Source organism: Ochotona princeps, chromosome 2, assembly GCF_030435755.1.
Source record: "Ochotona princeps isolate mOchPri1 chromosome 2, mOchPri1.hap1, whole genome shotgun sequence".
NCBI lineage: Eukaryota > Metazoa > Chordata > Mammalia > Lagomorpha > Ochotonidae > Ochotona > Ochotona princeps.
Genome location: NC_080833.1, coordinates 20413646 through 20437568, shown reverse-complemented (window position 1 = coordinate 20437568; position 23923 = coordinate 20413646). Strand labels below are relative to the sequence as shown.

At 47.8% G+C, this 23923-nt stretch overlaps 1 protein-coding gene and 1 pseudogene across 5 annotated transcripts in view; one reads left to right on the top strand and one right to left on the bottom strand.

Annotated features, from left to right (window-relative positions):
* Nucleotides 1-17553, bottom strand: part of PHACTR4 (phosphatase and actin regulator 4) — a 115246-nt gene extending 97693 nt beyond the window's left edge. For 3 of the 5 annotated variants that reach the window (XM_058677748.1, XM_058677724.1, XM_058677733.1), the window contains exon 1: nt 17326-17553. The gene's annotated coding sequence lies outside the window, so the exon portion shown is untranslated. The remainder of the gene's footprint in view (nt 1-17325) is intronic. The other 2 variants (XM_058677729.1, XM_058677740.1) reach the window with 1 other exon arrangement.
* LOC118758585 (NADH dehydrogenase [ubiquinone] 1 beta subcomplex subunit 1-like) lies at nt 538-10227 on the top strand (annotated as a pseudogene).
* Nucleotides 17554-23923: the final 6370 nt, after the last annotated feature.

Here is a 23923-nt window from a genome sequence, read left to right as displayed (position 1 = left end):
GGTGCGTTCAAGGTGAGGACCTTAACCATTACGCTATTGTTCCGGGCCCAGGAAAATCACATGTTAAAGCCCTAATTGATAGATTTCCTCCAGCTAAAACTAGATTTAAAGCAACAATCAGGAAGTAAAATCAGTGACTCAGCTTATTTTTAGAAACATTTTTACACATTAAACTTCTCAGGAGACTTTAGGACCATGTTAAAAAAAAAATCAACCAAAAGATTATAAATAAACAAATCTAAATTGCAAGTCATTTGTAGAAAAAAAAAAAACCAGCAAATCTGTCATTACTACATTCCATTCTGCAAAAAACCAGCAACTTATATCACCACTATAAAAACCAGCAAGTTATATCACCACTATAAAAACCAGCAAGAAGGGACAAAAAGGCAGTCAATTCCAGATACCACCCCCCTTCCTACTAATTCTGTGTTTCATCCTCTTTCCAACATAGTTCTATACTCTAAAACTCTCTCCAGATTCTAACAAATTCCCCCAAAGGCCCCTTCTGTATTTGAGGAGTAAGAAAATGGTAATATGGCCAGGTGCGTGGTGAGCCAGTGAGGCTGTACCAGGGACAGCCCATCCCATGCTCTACTCCAGCTTTACTCTGATTCAAGTTCTGGTTATGCCGCTTCCGGAAGAGCTTCCTGCGAATGCAGCAGCCCAGGAGGCAGCAGGTGACGGCTCCAATGCCTGGGTTCCTGTAGCTGTGTGAGATTTGGCTGTAGTGGGCATTTGTGAAATGAACCAGTGATGGAAGACTTCTGTCTCTATCACTCTAATAAACTTAAAAAAAGAAAACTAAGACAACAACAACAAAAATGAAGAAAATATTATGAGTTATTTTCTTATTACATGAAAGCATTGCAAATTAAACTGGCCAGAGCTATGCATTGTGGCACAGCTGCTTAAATAGATGCTTGGGGCTTTCATAGCCCATATCAGAGCGCCAGTTTGAGTCCCAGCTTCTCTGCTTCCAATTTAACTTCCTGCTAATGCATCCTGGGAAGCAGCAGAAGCTGGCTCAAGAGGCCAGCAAGGTGGCTCACAGGTTAGCCCTCCACTTGCAGTGTCAGCATGCCATACGGGTGCCAGTTCCAATTTAGCTCCCTGCTAATGGGATGGGAAAGCAGCAGAGGATGGCTCAAATCCTTGGGACCCTGGATGAAGCTCCTGGCTTTGGATCAGCTCAGCTCCGGCTATTGCGGCCATTTGGAGAGCGAACCAGCAGATAGAGGATTTCCCACTCTGTCTCCCCCTCTCTCCATAAATTTTTTTTAATTAAAAATTAATGAGTGGGGGCCCGGCGGCATGGCCTAGCGGCTAAAGTCCTCACCTTGAACACGCCGGGATCCCATATGGGTGCCAGTTCTAATCCCGGCAGCTCCACTTCCCATCCAGCTCCCTGCTTGTGGCCTGGGAAAGCAGTCGAGGACGGCCCAAGGCATTGGGACCCTGCACCTGCGTGGGAGACCCGGAAGAGGTTCCTGGTTCCTGGCTTCGGATCGGTGCGCACCGGCCGTTGCGGCTCACTTGGGGAGTGAATCATCGGATGGAAGATCTTCCTCCCTGTCTCTCCTCCTCTCTGTATATCTGACTGTAACAAAATAAATAAATCTTTAAAAAAATTAATGAGTGGAAAGAAGCAGAAGAAGGATGGGGAGGAGGATGAAGAAAAAAGAAGAAGTAAGCTTAGGTATTGAGGCCCTGCCACCTATGTGGGAAGCCCGGCGGGGTTCCGGGTCCCAGACTCCTGGCTCTAGCCTGGTATCGCCCTTGCTGTTGTGGGCATTTGGAGAGTGAACCAGAGAATGAAAGATTTTTCATCATTATTCTGCCTGTCAAATAAATACAGAATGCTTTTTATTAAAAAAATTAAAATAATACTTCCTCTTTGAAGAAACTGTGACTTCCTTGTCCTTATTAAACCTGGCTCTTTCCTAGCATTAAAATGCATGAACCAGCTCTTTTAAAATAGAGGTGTGGCTTACTGATAAGCAAGAACACTGTGTGCTATTTATGTGAAAGGTAGTTAGAGAGAGAAGAAATGAAGAAGGGGGAAGGACAGGGTAAAGAGGGAGAGAGGTAACAGAAGCAGAGGCTGAAGAGGGAGTAAAGCAAAGAGAAAGAGATCTTCCATCTGCTGGTTCCCTTCCCAAATGACGGCCATGGCCAAAGCTGTGTCAAGTCAAAGCCAGGAGCCAGGAACTCCATCCTGGTCTCCCATGTTGGTGCAGGGACCCAAGCACTTGGGCCATCTTTCACTGCTTATCCAGGGACATCAGCAAAAAGCTGATCTGAAGCAGAGCCACAAGGACTCAAATCAGCACAAGGATATGGGATATCAACATTTTTTTCAAAGTATATTTTTAATTTCATTATTTTTAGTTTTGATGATTTTTACATAGTGGATTAGGGTGATTAGATCTGGGGGAAGGGAAGAGACAAGGAGACAAGCCACACCCAACCTCCTAAATGCCTCTGTACCCTGGGATGGAGGACAGCCACCCGACACCACCCCAGGGTCCCCGATGTGGGGCATCCTACTCAAGAGGTTTTCAATAGTTGAACAGTTCTGAATTACTGCCGATTTCACCACTCAAAGCATGATGAAATCTCTCCAGACTCCACTGGTTGACATAGTCCACCTTAGAGTCTCCATTTGCCCAGATATTCACTGCCAACACATGGCTGGGGAAGTTGATCCATTTGTTCTGTCCTCCATCCCCTATTATGGTACCAGGTGTCCCATGCAGACTCCAATGTACTGCCATATCCTCCATGTGCACCTGGATATGCTGTTCAATGCTCCATCTAAGCCTCTGGGGAAGCTTATCTTTGACACATGCACTCTACAGTCAGACCATGGAACCTGCAATTCTCTCCATGGTTGGGGTTCTGAGTCCAGCAATTCAGTTGGTGGGATCCCCATAGAAACTTCATCTGAGGTGATCCCAGACCTTATTCTTGTGCGGGCAGACCAATATAGGGTCCAGCACAGTCCGTTGCCCCAATCAGCTTATGCATATGCTAGTGGTTGCAATTGCTGGGTCAGTTCTGTTTCTAGCTCTTTTACACAAATGAATGGGTGTTGCAGTCCAGCCCAATCCTTCCCACCAGTACACACTTGGACTTTGCGGACACTAGTGGGAGTTGCAGCCTAGTCAGAGCTGACCACAATAACCCCCATCAGGCCTGCCCCCCTGACCTAGTTTCCATGCTTGCCAGTATATACAGCAGACTGGTCCTGTGTATTCCACATCTCATTCAGCTCTCTTACATGTCAATGGGCACTGAAGCCTAGTTCAACCCAACCAGCCCCACTATCCAGCCCACATATGTGCTGGCAGTTGCCACTCACTTGTCTAGTCATACCTGCCCTAGTCCTGGTTCTCATCCTTTTTAGTGGGAGTGGTAACCCAGAGAGAGGTGCCCACTATTTCCTTACTGGGCTCACTCCCACTCCCGGATCTTGCATTCTCCAGGTGGTTCTGCAGTTTGACAGAATTCGTTCTCCCCCACCCCGATGCCAGCATCTGCCAGCTGATGCTGCAGTAAAGCCCAACCAACCCACACCCACTCTGACGTACGCTTGCACCAGTAGGAACAGTCAACTCAACCTGGCTTTCCCCTGATCCAGCCCACATGAGGCTAACAGGTGTTGTAGCCTTGTCCAGCCTGGCATAGTCTGTTCCCTCATCCCAATTCATGCTCTCCAGGGGGAGTGGTGGTCCAGCAAGGGAGTCCACCACAGCCCCCCCTACTGGCTACATCCCTTACACCCCCTGGGTCTCATATGTGCTGGTTGGATGCTGCAGCCCAGTCTGACATGTCCCACATCACCTCAGTATTTGCCAGTGGGTACTGTAGCCTGGCTGGGCCAGGCCCATCCCAAATTCCAACTCACACAGTGGGGGCTACAGCCCAGCCCAGCCCAGCCAGCCCCTAGTCCTGGCACTCACGTGAACTAACTTGTGTTGCGACCCAACATGGCCTGACCCACACTCCATTCTGGTGCTCAGATTCATCAGCAGGTGATATGAACTGGCCCTGCCTGGTTCGCCCCTGACCTGCACCAAATGTACACTGGTGGGTTCCATTCTCTGGTCTGGTCTGGGCTGCTTCCTATCGTGGTTTTTGCACTCACCTGCTGGGGTTATGTCCTGACAGAAGAGTTGCCACGCTCCTCCATCAGAACATCTCCCAATGCCAGATCTCGCACCCACCGGTCGGTCCATGGGCCAGTCCTACTCTGTCCATCTCCTGTCCTAGCAGGAACAGTGGCCTTTCCTGATTAGCCTTCACCCATTCTGGAAAGTGTTGGGTGTTACAGGCCAGCCTAGCCTGGTCCACACCCAGACACAACTCAGATATGGCTCAGCAGGGGCAGAGACCTATCCTAGCCCATCCTACACCTACCCTGGTTCTCACAAGCACCAGTGGGTGCTGGAGTCTAGCCCAACCTGGTGTACCCCAGACCTCGCCCACACTTGTGCCAAGGGACACTGCAGCCATGCTCAGACTAGACAGCAGCCCCCACTCTGGCCTTTGCACTCACCAGTGAGAACTACAACTCAGGCAGGCATTCCCAGCCACACCTCGAGTGTGCCAGTGATTGCTCTGACCCAGCTTGGCATAATCCCTCACTTGTCTTGGCCTTTCCTTGGGATGTTGTAGCCTGGCCTGATAAGGCCTTCCCCCAGTTCCAACTCTCACTGGAGGGTGCAGGAACCTGCCCCTGTTCAATCTGCTCCCATCCCTGACTCATGCAAACTGGTAGGTGTGACAGCCTATCCCGGCATGACCTGTGTTCCAGCCTGGTTTCTGCACTTGCCAGTGTGCTAAGGTTTGCTTGGCCCTGCTGGTCTGCCCCCCTTTGAAAACCAAACCACACGTTAGCCAACAGTTGGAGCTACCTTGCCCAGCTTCCCCAACTCCCAGGCCTGGACCACGTACTTACCAACGGTAGTTATGACCCACTAGGGGAGTTTCCCAAGTTCGCCCACTCGGCCCACTCCCCGACCCAGATCTCATGCATGCCAGTGGGTACTAGGCCCTTGCCTAGCATAACCTCTTCCTCCATCTTTGCCTAGTATGAGCTGGTGAATGTTGCGGCCTGGCCCACCCCACACCCTGTTTTATGATGCACATGAAGGTGCTGCAGCCTGGACCTGCCCAGACTATTTTCAGTCCCTGTACTCATGAGTATTGGCAGGTTCCATGGTCACACCTAGCTCAGCCGATCACTACCCCAACTCTCAAGCTAACCAGCAGGACTTGCATTTCCACAGGGTTTGGCCCACAAATTCCCCACAGAATCCACCCCGGACCTGGTTCTCATATGTGCTGGTTAGTGTCAGGACCCTGCCTAATGTGATCCGTCCCCTGTTCCGACATTCAGTCAGGTACTGGGATCTAGCCCTGCTAGACAGATCCCCAGCAATAGCTTTTGCATGGACTGGTGTGCAGTGGTCAGCAATGTTCCCTGCCAGCAAGCCCAACTCCAGATTCCCATGAGGGCTGGTGCATGAGTCTGATCCACACAGATATTCCAATCTCTCCCCTCCAAACCAGCAGGTCTCAGTCCCCTCACTTACCTGCAAGTACAGTAGCCCTCTCGTTGTGTCCCTCAGGAGTCATTCCTAACCTACACATACTGTGTCTTCATCCATGGATGTCCCTAGGCAGTAATTCCAGATCCCCAAGACCCCAGAGCTCATCACCAGGCGGGCAGCAGGTAAAGCCCAGCTCCATCATTGCTCTGGTTGCCCATAATCCCAGGATTCACCCACCTCTTGGCAGCAGTGGATGGGGAGCTAGGATCCCCAGCCTGAAACCTGGCTTGGCATGGCTCCTCCCAGCCATAGCCATGAGGCTTGGAAATGCAGACACCAGCACCTCTCACAGTCTTACCTGGACCCCGCCTTTTTATTTATTTTTAAGATTTATTTATTTTAATTCGAAAGTCATATTTACAGAGAGAAGGAGATACAGACAGAAAGATCTCCCATCTACTGGTTCACTCCCCAAGTGGTCATAATGGTTAGCGCTGAGCCAATCTGAAGCCAGGAGCCAGGAGCTTCTTCCAGGTCTCCCATATGGATGCAGGATCCCAAGGCTTTGGGCTGTCCTCGACTGCTTTCCCAGGCCACAAGCAGGAAGCTGGAAGGGAAGTGGAGCTGCTGGGATTAGAACTGGCGCCCAAATGGGATCCCGATGCGTGCAAGGCGAATATTTTAGCCACTAGGCTACTGTACTGGACCCAAGATATTAACATCTTAAGTGGCAACTTAAGCTTCCCCCTAGCATTATTTTTTGTTCAGGATTGTTCTGGCAATCTTTTGTGGTTCCCTGTGAGTTTTGGCATTGTGTCCCATCTATTAACACACACAGCAATGATGCACCAATATCCTGAATCATAACACTATCCCCCAAATTCAAATTCAGAGAAAGGGACAAGAGATGAAATTAGATGTAACTAAATCCAAGAAAACGGAAAGTACTCTCATTCCTATGATTTGTTCTCTATGATTACTCTTTTGATATCTACTGGCAGCATTTTTTTTCTTTTTAAAGATTTATCTATTTTCATTGAAAAGGCAAATCTTACGGAGAGGAAGGAAGCCAGAAAAAAAGATCCTCCCGGGCCCGGCGGCGTGGCCTAGCAGCTAAAGTCCTCGCCTTGAATGCGCCGGGATCCCATATGGGCGCCGGTTCTAATCCCAGCAGCTCCACTTCCCATCCAGCTCCCTGCTTGTGGCCTGGGAAAGCAGTTGAGGACGGCCCAATGCATTGGGACCCTGCACCCGCGTGGGAGACCCGGAAGAGGTTCCTGACTTCTGGCTTCGGATCGGCACAGCACCGGCTGTTGCGGCTCATTTGGGGAGTGAATCATTGGATGGAAGATCTTCCTCTCTGTCTCTCCTCCTCTCTGTATATGTGACTTTGTAATATAAATAAATAAATCTTTAAAAAAATCATTAAAAAAAAAGATCCTCCCTCTGCTGGTTCACTCCCCAGTGGCCACAAAGGCTGGATCTAAGCCTTCCACCAGGTCTCTCACTTGGTGCAGGGTCCCAAGGACTGGGGCCATCCTGCACTGCTTTCCCAGGCCACAGGCTGGATGGGAAGTGGATGATTACCCAGCAAACAATTGTGCCCGCCCCGAATGACAGCACTTTAAATAAGATTTTTTAACCATGAAGGAAATGAAAAGGAGGAAAGACCTATTATTTTTACATTCTTTCTTGAATATATTTCCCCTTTCCACTTATTACTCACTGCAAGAGGGAAAGTGTTTGCAGAGATCCACTTCACCTTTTATTTGCAGGGCAAACAGAGAGAGAGAGAAATGGATACACACACAGCTTCCAATCTGCTGGTTCACTCCCTAAATGCCTGCAACAGTGAAACCAGTTCATTCTGAAATCAGGAGGACCACACATTGCGTGTGGGTGGCAGGAACCCAAGCCCTTGAGTCATCACTGTTAATTCCCAAGGTTCCCATTATTAGGAAGCTATAGTCAGCAGTCAAAGCTGGAACCAGAGCCAGGTATCCTCACACAGGGTACTGGGTCCTGTCTTCAAGGTATCCTATCAGACCAACATCCACCTCCAAAAGTATTTTTAAAACATACTATAAAACGTACTCCACTATGTGATATCATCTCACAACAGTGTTGATGGTCCATTTCTTTTCTTACCCTACAATAGGCTTCACAGAGAAATTTAGGGTCATGAGCTTCAAAGCCACTCTTCCCCACCCCACAGGTGTTCCCTCCTGCCCACCTGTGATGCTCACCTATCACCTGAGACAGGGCAGTATTGCACTGTTGTGTAACCACTCCCCTCACAAGCCCCCATAAAAGCTCATGATAAGAAGGGCTCGCTCTCTTGGTTGTGTGCTTCTGTCACTATTCCTTAAGAGATGAAGCAGGCCCAGCGCGATAGCGTAGTGGTTAAAGTCCTCGCCTTGCATGCACCGGGATCCCATATGGTCACCGGTTCTAATCTTGGTGGCCCTGCTTCCCATCCAGCTCCCTGCTTGTGGCCTGGGAAAGCAGTCAAGGATGACCCAAAGCCTTGGAACCCTGCACCCGCGTGGGAGACTTGGAAGAGGCTCCTGGTTCCTGGCTTTGAATTGGCTCAGCTCCAGCCAGTGCGGCTACTTGGGGAGTGAATCATCAGATGGAAGATCTTTCTGTCTGTATTTCCTCCTCTCTGTATATCTGACTTTCCAATAAAAATAAATAAATTAAAAAAAAGAGAGAGAGATGAAGCACATTGAATTCCATCAGAACTATCTGTGACAGAAACAAGCCAACAAGGCACTTAACACAAAAACAAAAAACATACCGTGTTATCTGCCTTTAAATGAAATATAGTCAACAGCTATCAAAATGCTCCTGAAAACAACTATGAGTGTGGGTGGGTGGAGAGCAGGAATTCAGTCCTGTGGTTGGATGCCCACTTCCTCACAGCACAAAAACTGGCTTCAACCCCAGCTCTGGCTCCTACATGCTACTTCTAACCAGAGCAGCAGACGCTGGGTGGGTATGGGGGGCCTGTTAGGCTGCCCAGCTCCTGGCTATGGCAGTCCTAGTATTTGCAGGGGCTGAACCAGCAGACACACTCTCCCGTCTTTCTCTTTCACAAAGCAAAGGGGGGTATCATGGCATAGTAGGTAAAGCCACCATCCTCAATGCCAGCATCCCATATGGTGCTGGTTCAATTCTTGGCTGCCCCAAACTGATCCAGCTCCCTGCTGAAGTGCCTGGGGTAGCAACAAAGGATATTTCTGGTGTTTGGGCCCCAGCACCCACGTGGGAGACCCAGAAGAAGCTCCTAGGGAGTGAATCTACAGGTTGAAAGGTCACTGTCTCCCCTCTACTTCCACTCCTGTAACTCTGCTTTTCAAATAAATAAAAACAAATTTTCAAGCTAATAAATTCATTTTAATGTTGATGATGTTTACATAGTTGAGAAGGATGTATACTCATATGTATACCTATTGGGATCAGGAGGATCGAGGAATTGGGAAAAGTAGATGGGACAACTGTCTCCTATCTTTTTCTTCCTGTACCTGGGGAATGTGGGGCGGAAGGGGAGAGGGCTGCTCCCGGCAGCCCCTCTGCAACAGTGCCTGGGGATTGGGGACGGCCTTCCAATGTCATTCCACGGTCTCCAATGTAGGACCCATGATTTCAAATACATAATTAAAAAAAAAAATTCCTGGATATTTGGTTACCAAGTTTACAGTTTTAGAAAATGCAATCATTAACACTGGAGCTTAAAAAAAAGTCAGATTTTACTAAATTTTAGGGGCCAATACTATGGCATAGCAAGTTAAGCCAGTCTAGGGTACTGCTGGATTAAAACCCAGCTGCTCCACTTCTGATCCAACTCCCTTCCCGACAAATGTGCTTGGGAAAGCCGCTAAGCATTGTCCTAGTGCTTGTGCCCACGCAACCATGTGGGAGGCCGAGAAGGAGCCCCTGGCTTTGGCCTGACCTATCTCTGGCTGTTGTGGACTTTTGGGAAGGAAACCAGCACACAGAAGACCTCCGTCCCACTCTCTGTGTCTCTATGTCTTTCAAATAAACAAAACACAATCTGTTTTTTTTTTTAAAAAAAACTATTTCCAGTGAGTACCTGAAAAAAAAAAAGCCACCAAGAATATCACACTATAAACATTTCTCAAGTGGCTGTGCTGCCGAGCTCGGACCTGGGAGAGGTTCCCACAGCACTGAGCACCCCTTGAAATCAGCACTTCCTCCTACTGTACTGATCCCATGCCTGCAACTTTTCCTTTTCCTTTCTCAGGTGTTCCTTTTCTCATATTGAATAAACATGAGACCATTTATCTGTCACCTACTTTATCTGACACCTCTGAAGTGTCACCATTCCTATGGCATTAATGAGGAAACTGAAGTGTAAAGAACTTAGTTGGCCAGAAATGATACAACTGGGATTAGAACCCAAGAATGCAGACTCAGGTCACTAGCTGCCCTTGGTCGCGGGGTCGCTGTTGGCACCAGGGCTGCAGTCCTGGCAAACTGACTTCACTTGGTGCATGACCACTGGGTTCATATACTTGTCCCTATGGGCTTTGTCTTTGGATGCTACTTGGACAGAAGGAACGATGAAAACCTAACAGCTTTCCGGAACAAGAGCATACTATTTAAAAGGGAGTTGAGGCCTAATGAAGAATTTACCTGGAAATAAAGGTGCACTAAGTCATGGGAGGGTCACCATTTGCAAGTAGTGGGAGAAATAAAACCATGTTTATTATTTAAAAAAAAAAAAAAAAGAAAAAGAAAGAATGCAGACTCCAGCGCAATTACTTCGAAGAGAGGGTCAAACTTTCAGACTGAAAACAAACAGGTAGTGCTTTCAGTGCAACAGAAGTTAAACTGAAAACCAAGCTTGAATCTGAAAGCTATGAAGTTTCAATCATCTCTTCCCCAAAAATCAAAGTCAATGAACATACTTCCTCTCCTAAAATCCCCACAAGAATGCTTGTAAATGTTTAAAAAAAATGCTAGAATTTTAGAAATAAACAGTCCAGTCCTTTCGAGAGATGAGAAAACAGAGGCACAAGATTGGAGACTTACTTGCTCAGAGACAAACGCTGTAAGAGGCTTCCATTGTAACATACTGGGTCGTGTAAGGTCCATATTAAGAGTAGTCTTTGGGGCCAGCATGGTGGCATATCAGGATAAACCACAAGGGCACCAGTTCATATCCCAGCTGCTCCACTTCCCATCCAGCTCCCTGCTTGTGGCCTGGGAAAGCAGTCAAGGATGGCCCAAAGCCTTGGGACCCTGCACCCGCGTGGGAGACCTGGAAGAAGCTCCTGGCTCCTGGCTTCAGATCAGCTCAGGCTCAGCTGTTGCAGCCCTTTGCAGAGTGAACCAGTGAATGATGGAAAATCTCTCTCTTGGTCTCTCTTTCTCTTTCAATAAATCTGCCTTTCAAATAAATATAAATGTGAAAACAAAAACAAAAAACAAGTAGCTAACTAACACATAAGTACTGAACAAGCAACTGATAACAACTGTTCCTATTTTATCCGCCATCTCCACTGCTTCCAAATATACTTCCTCCTATCATTTCTTTCTTCAGGCCCAATATGCAAGGCCCACCTATCTGTGAGCTTTTGATTTAATTACCTCCTTAAGCGTTCTTCATCGCCCACCTCTCATGCAGATCTTCAGGAGCTGCCTCTCTGCTGGTTCCTTTTCCCTTTCCTTTTGAAAGATCCAATCCCAGAGCTTGCTTCCAGCCCTGGCTGTTCCACTTCCCATCCAATGCCCTCCCTGCTACAGCCCTCCCTGCTACAGAGCCCGTTACAGCAGCAGAGGGCAGCCCCAGGCCATGGGCCCCTCCACCTCTGTGGGAGACCTGGAAGAAGCTCCTGGCTTCTGGCTTCAGCCACTGCTCAACCCATTTCCGAGTTCACCTGGGGAGTGAAGCACCTCTTTGTAAGTGACTGTTAGGCCAGCAAGTAGAGGCAGCATTCGGCACAGCAGTTAAGATGTCACTTGCGATGCCAACACCCCGTGGCAGTGCCTGGGCTGGAGTCCAGTTCTGGCTCCCCCGCCTACTCTCCTGCTAATGCACCCTGGGAGGCAGCAGGTGAAGCGCCCCGGCACCCAATGGGAGCCCCAGATGGAGTTCTGGCTCCTGGCTTTGATCTGGCAGTCCTGGCTGTGGATAACTGAGGGAGCTCACGTCCTTTCTATGCCTTTCAATTGAGCAAAATAAAATTTTTAAATTTGAAAAATATATTGTAGACCAAATGCAACACATTCCAGCTGTACCATTTTCCAGACACATACCTCACTGACTCAAGCTGTTCCCTCTACTTGCAACCACCATGAGGGACACACTTTCCCTGACCTTCTATTTATCCCTCCAGACTAAACTCTAAAATCGCATCCTCTGTGTTGCCTTTGTTCACTGTTTAACAGAAGCTGTCAGTCCCTTTCCCTTTTACACATACCTCTACCTGACACTACACCATTGCTAGGTGGTATCACAGTGTGAGCTTTAGGAGGCCTTTACACCGCTGACAGCCACATCTTTAGCCCGGACCTAGGACATGACAGCAAAACCAAAACATTCATTGAAGGAAAGAACTATTTTGGTTCTGACAGTCTCCCAAGCTGTATATACTCAATTTAAACAATTTTATTCTTATTGGAAAGGCAAGTCAGATTTTTTTTTTTAAAAAAAAGATGTATTTATTTTCATTGGAAAGGCAGATATACAGAGAGGAGGAGAGACACATCTTCCAACTGATGATTTACAAGTTGCCGTAATAGAGCTGTGCCGATCCAAAGCCAGGAGCCAGGAGCCTCTTTCAAGTCTCCTACACGGTAGCAGGATCCCAAGGCTTTGTTTTCCCAGGCCACAAGCAGGTAGCTGGATGGGAAGTGGAGCTGCCAGGATTAGAAATGGCATCCATATGGGATTCTGGTGTGTTCAAGGCGAGGACTTTAGCCACTAGGCCACTGTGCCGGACCCAGCAAATTAATTTTGAGAGTAGAGACAGAGAAATCGACCTTTCGCCCACTGGTTCACTCTCTAAGTGACCACAACAATTGGTGCTGAGCCAATCCAAAGCCAGGAGCCAGGAGCTTCTTCTGGGTCTCCCACGTGGGTGCAGGGCACAGGGCTTTGGCCCATCCTCTACTGCTTTCCCAGGCTACAAGCAGGGAGCTGGATGGGAAATGGAGCAGCCAGGCAGGACCCAAATGGAATCTGGTGCTTACAGGGAAGGATTGGTCAATTTAGCCATTACACTGGGCCTTGCACACTCAATTTTAAAAATCATTCACCCATTCAGAAAACAATTATAAAGTTTTAGTGATATACATGGAGCTGTGTGTTATGCGATAAGGAGGTCCTAGCCCTTCCAGCTAACTTCCACGATATGAAACAAACAATACTGCTGTTCGATGCATACCAAGAAAAGAACCGGCATCCATGGTTACAGTGGTCCCTGTAAAGACATGACTAATAGCTGGGAAGTTTGACAACAGTGTGTCAGACTCTATGCATGATACAGACATTAGACCATTGAATCCATCCATTCACTTCTCCATCCTTATATGAGTATGTGTACACAACCTTCTGTCAGCGCTGCTTTGCCTTTCTAAGAACGGTAGTAAACGTAACTTACTACAGGAATTTAAAGCATACAGTGCAAACAAACACTAATTCTCTCGTTCCCAGCAACGATTCCCCACGTTAGGCAGAGCAGGAATCATTAGCCCCGTGTTAAACCTAAGACGCAAAGACACCAGGTGAGCACCTCAAGACTGTGCGCGTAATAAGAAAAATTATCCAGTGATTTGTTTACTTACTGTCTGGCTCCTCCCTCTTCCCACCTCAACCCTAATCAGTCTGTAAACTCAACAGGGCAAATACTTCTGTTTTTAGTGCTTTAATCTCAGAGTCTTCAATAGCACCTAGGACACAGCAGGCTTTCATTCCTGATTGGAATTTAGAAATAGAGAAGACTAACCACAAAAAATATTAAGGGGGGAAAAAAAGGTTGTTCCCATGATGAAGGCACAATAAAAGAGATTTAAAACAGGCTTCTACTAGTTAGAAAGACTAGACGAATTCTACTGACTCAATCCCACTGGTATGTAATGTATTTTACCTAAAAAGAATTCTAGTAAGAGCTGAAGTGGGTTTCTATCTGATGTCACATTCATGGCATGTACTGACACAAATCCAACACATAATGGCAGCTTTGACACAGATTAAAAGTTCTTATTAAAGGCAGAAACTAAAGAAGAAATTTTGGACTCGGCATGGTAGCCCAGTGGCTAAAGTCCTCACCTTGCACACACCAGGATCCCATATGGAGACCGGTTCTAATCCTAACAGCCCCGTTTCCCATCCAGCTCCCTGCTTGTGGCCTGGGAAAGCAGTCGAGGACGGCCCAAAGCCTTGGTTTGGGATCGGCGCAGCATTGGCCACTGTGCTCACTTGGAGAGCAAATCAACAGATGGAAGACCTTCCTCTCTGTCTCTCCTCCTCTCTGCATATCTGACTTTACAATAAAAATAAATAAATCTTCAAAAAAAAAAAACGAAAAAATGTATAACACTTTTATTATAAAAGTATGAGTTTGTGGTCAGTGTGAATTTTAACAGGCAAAGCTGTTCCATCCATGCCTGCCAACATATTTCTCAGTAAGCCTTCCAACCACTTTATAATAAAACTTTAAAGCGCAACTGAGTAATCACCATCCTTTCACTCCTCACAAGTCTTCAGAAAATTGTCAATACGCCCAGCCACGAGGTTATCAAATCACACTGTACGACGAACTGATGGGAACAATGTCCAATCAGACTTAGGGAAAGACTGTTTATGGTTCTAGCAAAACCACTTCCTTATAAACCACTTTACTCTGGAAAATAGTTCATTTCGGGAGGGGGGCATTGATACCCTAGCACAGCAAGCTAAACATCTGCCTGCGGCCCTGGCATGGCATCTGGGTGTCAGTTTAAGACCTGGTTCCTGCAGCTCTGATCCAGCTCCCTGCTTGTGCCCTGGGAAAGCAGAAGATGGCCCAGGTCCTTGGGTCTCTGCACCCAAGTGAAGAGATGTGGAAGAAGCTCTTGGCTTCCAGCTTCAGCCCAGCCCAGCTGTGGCCACTGTGGCCATTTGGAGAGTGAACCAGCAGAGGCAAAATCTGCCTCTCCCTCTCTCCTCTCTTTCACTCTTTCAAATTAAAAAATCTTTAAGTTCATTTTTTTTCTCTGATATATTTTTTTTTTTAAAGAAGATTTTGTGGGCCTGGCGGTGTGGCCTAGTGGCTGAAGTTCTTGTCTTGAACGCACCAGGATCCCATATGGGCGCCGGTTCTAATCCCGGCAGCTCCACTTCCCATCTAGCTCCCTGCTTGTGGCCTGGGAAAGCAGTTGAGGATGGTCCAAAGACTTGGGAACCTGAACCCACGTGGGAGACCTGGAAGAGGTTCCTGGTTCCAGGCTTCAGATCGGTGCAGCACCGGCCGATGTGGCTCAGTTGGGGAGTGAATCATCGGAAGGAAGATCTACCTCTTTGTCTTTCCTCCTCTCGGTATATCTAATTTTCCGATAAAAATAAATAAATCCTAAAAATAAAAAAAAATATTTTGTACTTGAGGGAGACAGTGACACAGACTCTTCCACTGGCTGGTTCCCTGCACAGACGACCACAACAATTAGGGCTAGGTTAGGCAAGGCAGAAATGGGGGCCCTGGAACTCCAGGCAGGTCTCCTACATGGGGTCATCCTCCTCCACGGCTCTCCCAGGGGCATCAGCAGGGTGCTGGATCAGAAACAGAGATGTCAGGACTAGAACCAGTGCTCAGATATGGCACCTCAGCTCACTCTGCCGCCATGCCAGTCCCTGCTCTGAGAAGATTAAAGCCCTCCAAGGCTGCACTACTGGCAGCTGCACTAAGTGTGAGGTAACCAAAGCAGCACTGAACTTGCAGCCGGGTTTCCCGTTTCCCAGCAGGTATCTGAACGACCTTGGACAAGTCACTGACATTGCACAGGCCAGGAGTGTTCACCTATAAAATGAAACAGCCACCAACAGGCAGAATGTAGTTGGAATGAGGCAGTGTGTGAACTGTGACACTGACAACATTATCAACACTGGAGCAAAAGGGTGGCGGCCAGTTAACACCAACTGCAGCTTGCCGCATTGTTTTTCTTTCTTTTTACAACTTCCGGGGCAACTCTGTGGATGTTTCTTCAAAACAAAGCCAGGACAACCAAAGACCCTGACTCACTGCTGCGTTGAAAACTGAAGAACCATGGGTCCAGCGCAGTAGCCTGGTGGCTAAATCCTCGCGGTACAGGCACTGGGATTCCTTATGGGTACTGGTTGGTGTACTAGTTACTACTCCACTTCCCATCCAGCTCCCTGCCTGTGGCCTGGGAAGGCGGTAGCGGATGGCCCAAAGCCTTAGGACCCTGCACCCACGTGGGAGACCTAGAAGAAGGTCCTGGCTCTGGATTGGCTCAGCTCTGGCTGTTTTGGTCACTTGGGGAGTGAACCAGCGGATGGAAAATCTTTTTCTTTCTCTCTGTAAATCTCCCTTTAAAAAAAAAATTCTAAAAAAAAGAAAGAAAACCTGATGAACAACTATACCGAAGACCTCCCATCCCCTAAACAGTATCACTTACACAATCTGGAACTCTGAGATTAAGCTATTTCCATGATGTGACAGGAAAGAAAAGTCGATACTGTGCAAAGACTGTCTCTGCCTGCTGGGCATCGGAATTTCACCCGCATAACCTCAGTAACAACCCCTGACTCGGGCAAAGGGGGCTTGACCACCTGCATCTCGCAAGACTCCAGATACTGTTTTCAAAGAGAGGGCTGTACCGGCCCGTGGGAAGTTTCACGGTAAGCTGAGTCCAGCAAGGCAGATTTCCACGGGAGGAGTGGGGCGGGAGGGGGAAGAACATCCAACCCAATCACATCCTCCACGCAACCCCAGAATGTCCAATAAGATTCTAGGGGCTCTCCTCCAACAAACTGGCTTATTCCTTTCACTCGGTGAAACGAAGTACAAGTCACGAGGATTCTGGCTTCTCCATAAAACAGATTCTCGCGTTAACAAACTTTTAAAAAGTGTTTTAACAGAACGAGGCGCGTGAGAAGCTGCGAATGAAGGAAAGGATGAGGATGCACGCAAGGAATGATGTCCTACAAACCGCTGACTCTCCCCAGAGCACCGGGAGGCGTGGGGACCAAAGCCGCCTGCATCGGTTCTCTGTTTCCCCAGATCGCAGCAAATTCGGTCCCTTCCCGGCCTCGTCTTCCCTTTCCCCAGAAAGACACCCGCAGACAATGACCTCGCGGTTTCTAACACAAACTGCCCAGCCGGAATGCGGAGGTCTATAAGAGGAGGGTTTTGAAAACTGGACTCTGAACCCGTTTCCATGACGGTAACCCGAGTCCCGGGGGCAGCGGTCCGCTCCTCAGAAAACTGGCCCTGAGGGCTTCCCGAGCAAACGACTCCGCGCACGGGCACAAAAGGGAGCCCAAGTAACTCAAGACAAAAGGGCCAGCAGGTCCCGGGCTGCGGAGAAGCAGAAGCTGCGCGGGGCCCGCGGCGGGCGGGCCGGCGGTGGGAGGGCCGAGCGCTGGGAGGCGGCGGCCGCGGCCCGCCCCGCCCTGGCCCGGGCCGTTACCCCTCGCTCGGACCAGAGCCCCCACTGCACCCAGCCCCTCGCCGAGTCTAGAACGCGGCCCGACCCCGCGCACGGCCCCGCTTCGCTCTCCGTGGCTCGCTGAGCTCACCCGGGTCCTCGGCTCCGCCGCCGACTCCTCAGCCTCCACAGCAGTTTCCCCCGGAAATCCTACCTGGCTCGCCGGCCTCCAGGCTACCGCCAGAGTCTCCGGCCCCCGGGGCGGGGGGGAAGACGGAGCGGGCCGGACAGCGAGAGGTAGAACGTGCTGTCGCGGGGGCTCACGGGAGTTGTAGTCTCCCGTTAAGTGAGCCGCGAGGCCCGCGGGATGAAATGGCGGGAGCTGCGCGTGCCTTTGGCTGCCTGAGCAGTCTGTCCCTGAACTTCCCAATGGCGTTTCTGGGCAAGCGCTGCCCGCTGCCTGTGCCCTGCACGGAAGGACCACCTGAACACTTTTTCTGCTAGTGGTAAAGGCTGTGCTCAAGACGGGAGCGAATGCAAGTATGTTCTAGAAAACTGAAAACAAGCTCTGTGGTTAAATTTGAGTTTTCTCTCAAGGAAGAACTAATGAGGAGTCTTTTGAAGGACAAAACTTTACCAAGCAAGCTAACCTCGACTGTGTACAACAGAAAGAAACTCGAGGGTCATGCTTAACGGCCCCTTCAGCCTGTTAATCACCCACAATGTTTCAGCTCCTTTCCATTCACAATTCCCTCACCTAGAGTTGGCCACCTGGCTGTCACCCCCAGACACTGGCCAGCCAGAGAATCTAAATGCCAAACTCATTGTCATAATCGCCATTTGACGTACGTGCAAATAAAACTGCAACACTTTCAGAGAAAAACTTTCGAGAAAAATTCATGACTTTGAAATACACAATTCATAAAATTTAAAAAGTACAGGGTCAGACACGGTGGCCTACCGGCTGAAGTCCTTGCTTTACACATACCGGGATCCCATTTGGACTGGTTCTAATCCTAGCAGCTCTACTTCCCATCCAGCTCCCTGTTTGCAGCCTGGGAAAGCAGTCAAGGACAGCCCAAAGCCTTGGGACCCTGCATCATTGTGGGAAACTTGGGTCAAGTTCCTGGCTTCAGGTCGGTTAAGCTACGCTGTTGCAACCGCTTGGGGAGTTAATCAGCAGATGAAAGATCTTCCTATCTGTCCTCCTCTCTGTATATTTGACTATTAAATAAAAATAATAAAAATAAATCTTTAAAGAAAAACAAACAAGTTGAGCCATAAATCTAAGAATTATGGTCATTTTGAAATATATTTTTACATTTCTAGTTTTTAAAAATAAGATTTGTCCATTTTTTTTTTTAATTGGAATGTCAGATACACAAAGAGGAGTAGAGTTAGAGAGAAATTTTCTGTCTGTTGATTCACACCCCAAGTGTCCGCAACGGCCAGAGGTAAGCCAATCTGAAGCCAGGAGCCTGGAAACTCTTCCAGGTCTCCCAAGTGGGTGCAGGGTCCCAAGGCCTTGGGCCATCTCCTACTGCTTTCCCAGGCCACAAGTAAAGAGTTGAATGGGAAGTGGAGCAGCTGGGATGTGAACCAGAACCCATATTGGATACAGAGCTTGTAGCTGGTGGATTAGCCAGCTGAGCAAATGCACCAGCCTCTACAGTTCTACTCTTCCAAGAAAAATAATAGGTGCAATGGCTCAGTTGTTAATCTTCCCCTTGCAAGTATCAGGATACCATATGGACACCAGTTCATGTCCTGTCTGCTCCGCTTCTCATCCAGCTCCCTGCTTATAGCCTAAGAAAGCAACAGAAGATGGCCCAAAGTCTTGGGCCCCTGGACCCACATGGGAGACCTCTAAGAGGCTCCTGGCTCCTGCATTCTGGCTTCAGATGAGCTTAGCCCTGGCCATTGCGGCCATCTGAGGAGTGAACCAACCATCAGATGGAAGACCTTTCTTTCTGTATATCCTTCTCTGTGTAAATTTGGCTATCCAATAATTTTTTAAATTTTAAAAATATGTAGATAATGAAACCATTTGAAAATATTTTTAGGGGCCAGCATTGCAGTATAGCAAGTAAAGCCACTGCCTGCCATGCTCACATCCCATGTGGATGCAAGTTCCTATCTTATCTGCTTCTTCCCTGATTCAGCTCTGTGCTGACAACCTAGGAAAAGCAGAACAAATGGCCCAGTTGCTTGGGTCACTGCCAGCTGTGTGGGAGACCTGGAAGAAGCTCCTGGCTCTTGGCTCCAGGCTCTTGGAACCTGACCCAGCCCTGACCATCGCAGTTATCTGGTGAGTGAACCAGCCCATACACATTGTTTTTCTGTCTGTCTCTTCCTTCCTCTCTAAATCTTTCAAATAAATAAACAAATATTTTAAAATTTATACCTGTAATTAATTGTGAAAATGGCATAAACTTCACTGGACAAATTGCTTTTATTAAATGTTTTGTTGAACAAAAGGATTACATACATAACTGATGTGTAATATAAGAAATGCTTCGGAGCTGATGCAGTGGCTCAGTCAGTTAATCCTCTGCCTGCACATGCCGAGATCCCATGTGGGCGCCAATTCGGTTACTTCACTTCCCATCCAACTCATCAGAAAGGATGGCCCAAAGCCTTGGGACCCTGCACCTGCTTAGAAGATCCAGAAGAAGCTCCTGGATCTTGGCTTAAGATTGGCTCAGTTCTGGTTGTTGTGTTCACGTGGAGAGTGAAGTAACAGAAAATCTTTCTGTCTGTTCCTCCTCCTCTCTGTAAATATGCCTTTCAAATAGTGAATAAATCTTTTAAAAAGAAAGACAGAAAAATGTTTCATGAAATGCACCATATTTCAAATTCTCAATATTGGAAAATTACTGTCCTACGTCTGGGAGACATATTATGCTGCTGCTTGACAAACTCTACTGTGTTTCTACTTGTGGCTGCTATTTGACAAGTTGTGACCCCTGTGCTTGGGTGTGAAGTAGTTCTACATGTGGTAGAAAATACACAATTACAGACTCTCTCTCTGGAGAATTTTTGCATTGGGTCTGACTTGGTACACTTTCAAAATATTGGATTCCATGCCAAGGTGAGGTTACCTGTGCCAGATGTGACCGCAGTGCCCAACAGCACACGTGAGAACCAGGAAGGGAGGGGGCCGAGACAGCAGGGGAATATGGAGGGGTTCTCTTGCTGGACAGCTACTCCCACTGCAGAGCGTGAGCTGGGATGGGGGCAGACCAGACTAGGCAGGGCTACAACACCTGTGGACCTCATGTGGACTAGATCAGGGAAAAGCCAGGCTGGGCTGAGTTTTCCTACTGGTGCAATCTACAATTAGAGTGGGTGAGGGTTGGTTGGGCTTAGCCACAGAATCAGCTGGCAGAAGCTGGCACTGGGGACTGATTCTGTCAAGTCAAACCAAAGAACCACCTGAAGAGTGCATAATCCAGGAGTGGGAGTGGCCTGGGAGGGAAATAGTTGGCTCTTCCCTCTTGGGTTACCACTCCCACTAGAGGGCATGAAAACTAGGACAGGGGCTGGGGTGGTTAGACAGAGAGGCACCCAGCAACATCCGTGAGGGCTGGATAGTGGAGCTGGTTAGATGAAACTACGCTTTAATACCCATTGACATGTATGAGAGCTAAATGGGATGTGGGACAGACTGGACTAGTCTGCCACACATACTGGCAAACCAAGGTAGGGGACAGGCCTGGTGGGGGTTATTGTGGGTCGCTCTGACTAGGCTATGGCCCACACTGGTTTGTGTGAGGGCCGAGTATGTGCTGGGCAGGGTCAGGCTGGACTGCAACACCCATTGGTTCCAGTGGAAGACAGGGCTGGAAACAGAACCAACCCAGCAATTGCAACCACCAGCTGATTGGGTTGATGGACTGTGCCAGGCCCTGTGCTTGCTAGTACATACAAGAATCTGGTCTGGAACACCTCAGACAAAATCTCTTTGGAATTGAGCTGCCGGACTCAGAACCCTAACTATGAAAAGACAGAGGACAGAAGTAGTCAATCAACCACCTCAGCTATATGTTGGCAGTGAAAAACTGGGCAAATGGAGACTCTAAGATGGACTATGTCAATCAGTGGATTCTTCAACGACCTCATCGCACTTGGAGTGGCAAAAGTGGCAGCAATTAAAAGCCGTTAAACTATCAAGACTACTTGAGCAAGACCCTCGAAGCATGCCCCACATCAGGGACCTAGAGTGGGTGGGAGACTGGGTTGGGCTTCTCCCATAAAATCCCCTTTTACATCAGATAGATGAAGGAAACAATAAAAAAATGCTAAATAAAAAAAATATTGGATTCCAAGTTAGGTGCACTATGAGTGATAGTTTAAACAAAGGTCCTTTGCAACTGACAACGTTCATGAGAAAACAGGAGTCATATGGTTGTACATTGCACATAAGTCATTACATTCTTGTTATAACATGACTAAGTAAGGGAGGCAGGGCTGTGGTGCAGCTGAAGGCACTGCCTGTGTCACCAGTGTCCCATATGGCCACTGGTTCAGTGCCGACTGCTCTACTTCCAATCCAGCTCCATGCTGATACTCGTGAGAGAGCAGTGGAAGATGGTGCAAGTGCTTGAGTCCCTGTTACCTGAAAGTGCTGCTGGCTTCAGCCTGGCCCCCTTCCACATTCGGGGAGTGAGCCTATGGCTGGAAGATCTCTTTCTCTGCCTCTGCCTCTCTCTGTCACTCTGCATTTCAAGTACATGAAATAAATCTTTTTTTTTAAGGCCAAATGATAAATGTGTCAGTGTTGTAATGAATTATGTGGCAAAATTCAGCAATGGAAAAAAAAAAAGTAGCACCAATGTGCCACAACAAAGCTATTGAATACCTACAAGAATTCAGATGTATGGATAAACATGGTTGATTGGTTTCCAAATATCCCGCCTCTATTTAAGGGGGATAAGTGGGATTGACCTTTATTCACTCAAATAATTGAGGTACATTTCATAAATGCATGGATTATTCACAAATTTTTAAAGAAAGACCTCAAAAACTTGTTTCAAATGAAGCATTTTTTTAAAAAGATTTATTTATTTTACTTGAAAGAGAAAGAGGGAGAGACAGAGAGATCTTACATCCAGTGGTTCACTCCCCAATGGCTGCCATGGTCAGAACTGGACTGATCTGAAGCCAGGAAGCAGGTACGTCTTCTAGGTCATGTAGGTTCAGGGGCCCAAGCACTTGGATCATCTTCTGCTTCTTTCCCAGGCACATTAACAGGGAGCTGAATTGAAAGTGGAGCAGCCAGGACTTGAATCAGTGGCCAGATGAGATGCTGGTGCCACAATTGGAGAATTAGACTACTATGTCACCACTGTGCCAAGCCCCAGCATCTATTTAGGACAGCAAAAATAATATCATGAGCATCAGGAGGAAAAAGGTGATACACTCCTAGACCTATTATTGTCCTAGATGAATATCAGATTTGACACAAGAAGCCATATTATTCTCTGAAATGGCAAGATCGATGACAATGTTTAAACAAGCCATGTTTGTGGTGGTATATCACATTGAGCCTTTACCTGTGGTACTGACATCCCATTTGGACACCGGTTCAAGTCCCGGATGTTCCATTTATGATTCAGCTCCCTGCCTATGGCCTAGAAGGCAATGAAGGATGGCCTAAAGCCTTGAGATCCTGTACCTGTGTGGGAGACCCAGAAGAGGCTCCTGGCTTCAGATCAGCTCAACTCCAGCCCTTACAGCAACTTGGGGAGTGAATCATCGGTTAGAAGATCTTTCCCTCTGTCTCTCCTGCTCTGTACATCTAACTTTTCAATAAAAATAAAATAAATCTTAAAAAACAACGAAGAAGTTTCTGGCTCCTGGATTCTACTCTCCTCAGTCACAGCCTTTGTGTACATTTGGAGAGTGAACCAGAGGTTGGAAGATGTCTTTCTCTTGCCTTCTACCTGTAAATCTGTCTTTTTTAAAAAAAATAATTTTATTGCAAAGCAGATATACAGAGAAGAGGAGAGACAGAGAGGAAGATCTTCCATCCGATGATTCACTCCCCAAGCAACCACAACAGCCGGAGCTGCACCAATCTGAAGCCAGGAGCTTCTTCTGGATCTCCCACTCAGGTGCAGGGTCCCAAGTCTTTGGGCCATCCTCGACTGCTTTTCCAGGCCACAAGCAGGGAGCTGGATAGGAAGTGGAGCTGCCGGGATGCAAACCAGTGCCCATATGGGATCCCGGTGCATTCAAGGTGAGGACTGAAGGTGCTAGGCCACTGCTCTGGGCCCTTGTAAATCTGTGTTTTAAGTGAATATAAATAAATCTTTTTATAATAAATTCATTTTATTTTTGATGATGTTTACGTAGTTGAGAGGGATGCATGCCCATGTGGACCACTGATTAGGGCAGAGAGGGTCAAGGAATGGGGGAAAGTGGATGAGGCAAATGGAGAAAAGTCGGGAGAGAAGGAGAGACGGCTGATTCCAGCAGCCCAATCACATCAAGAATGGCGGACGGCCACCGAATGTCATCCCAGGATTATTGATCAGGAGCATGTTCTGAGGGTACCGCTTAAATGGTTTCCATAGTTTTGAGATACTGTTAATTTCATTGTTCCAAGGTTGAGGAAATCCTTCCAAGGTCCATTTGCTGACATAGTCCACTTAAAAGTCTTGAATCACCCATATGTCTGCTGTCAAAGCTTGACCGGGAGAGCTGTCCAATTTATTTTGCCCTCCATGGTACTAGATGTCCTCTAC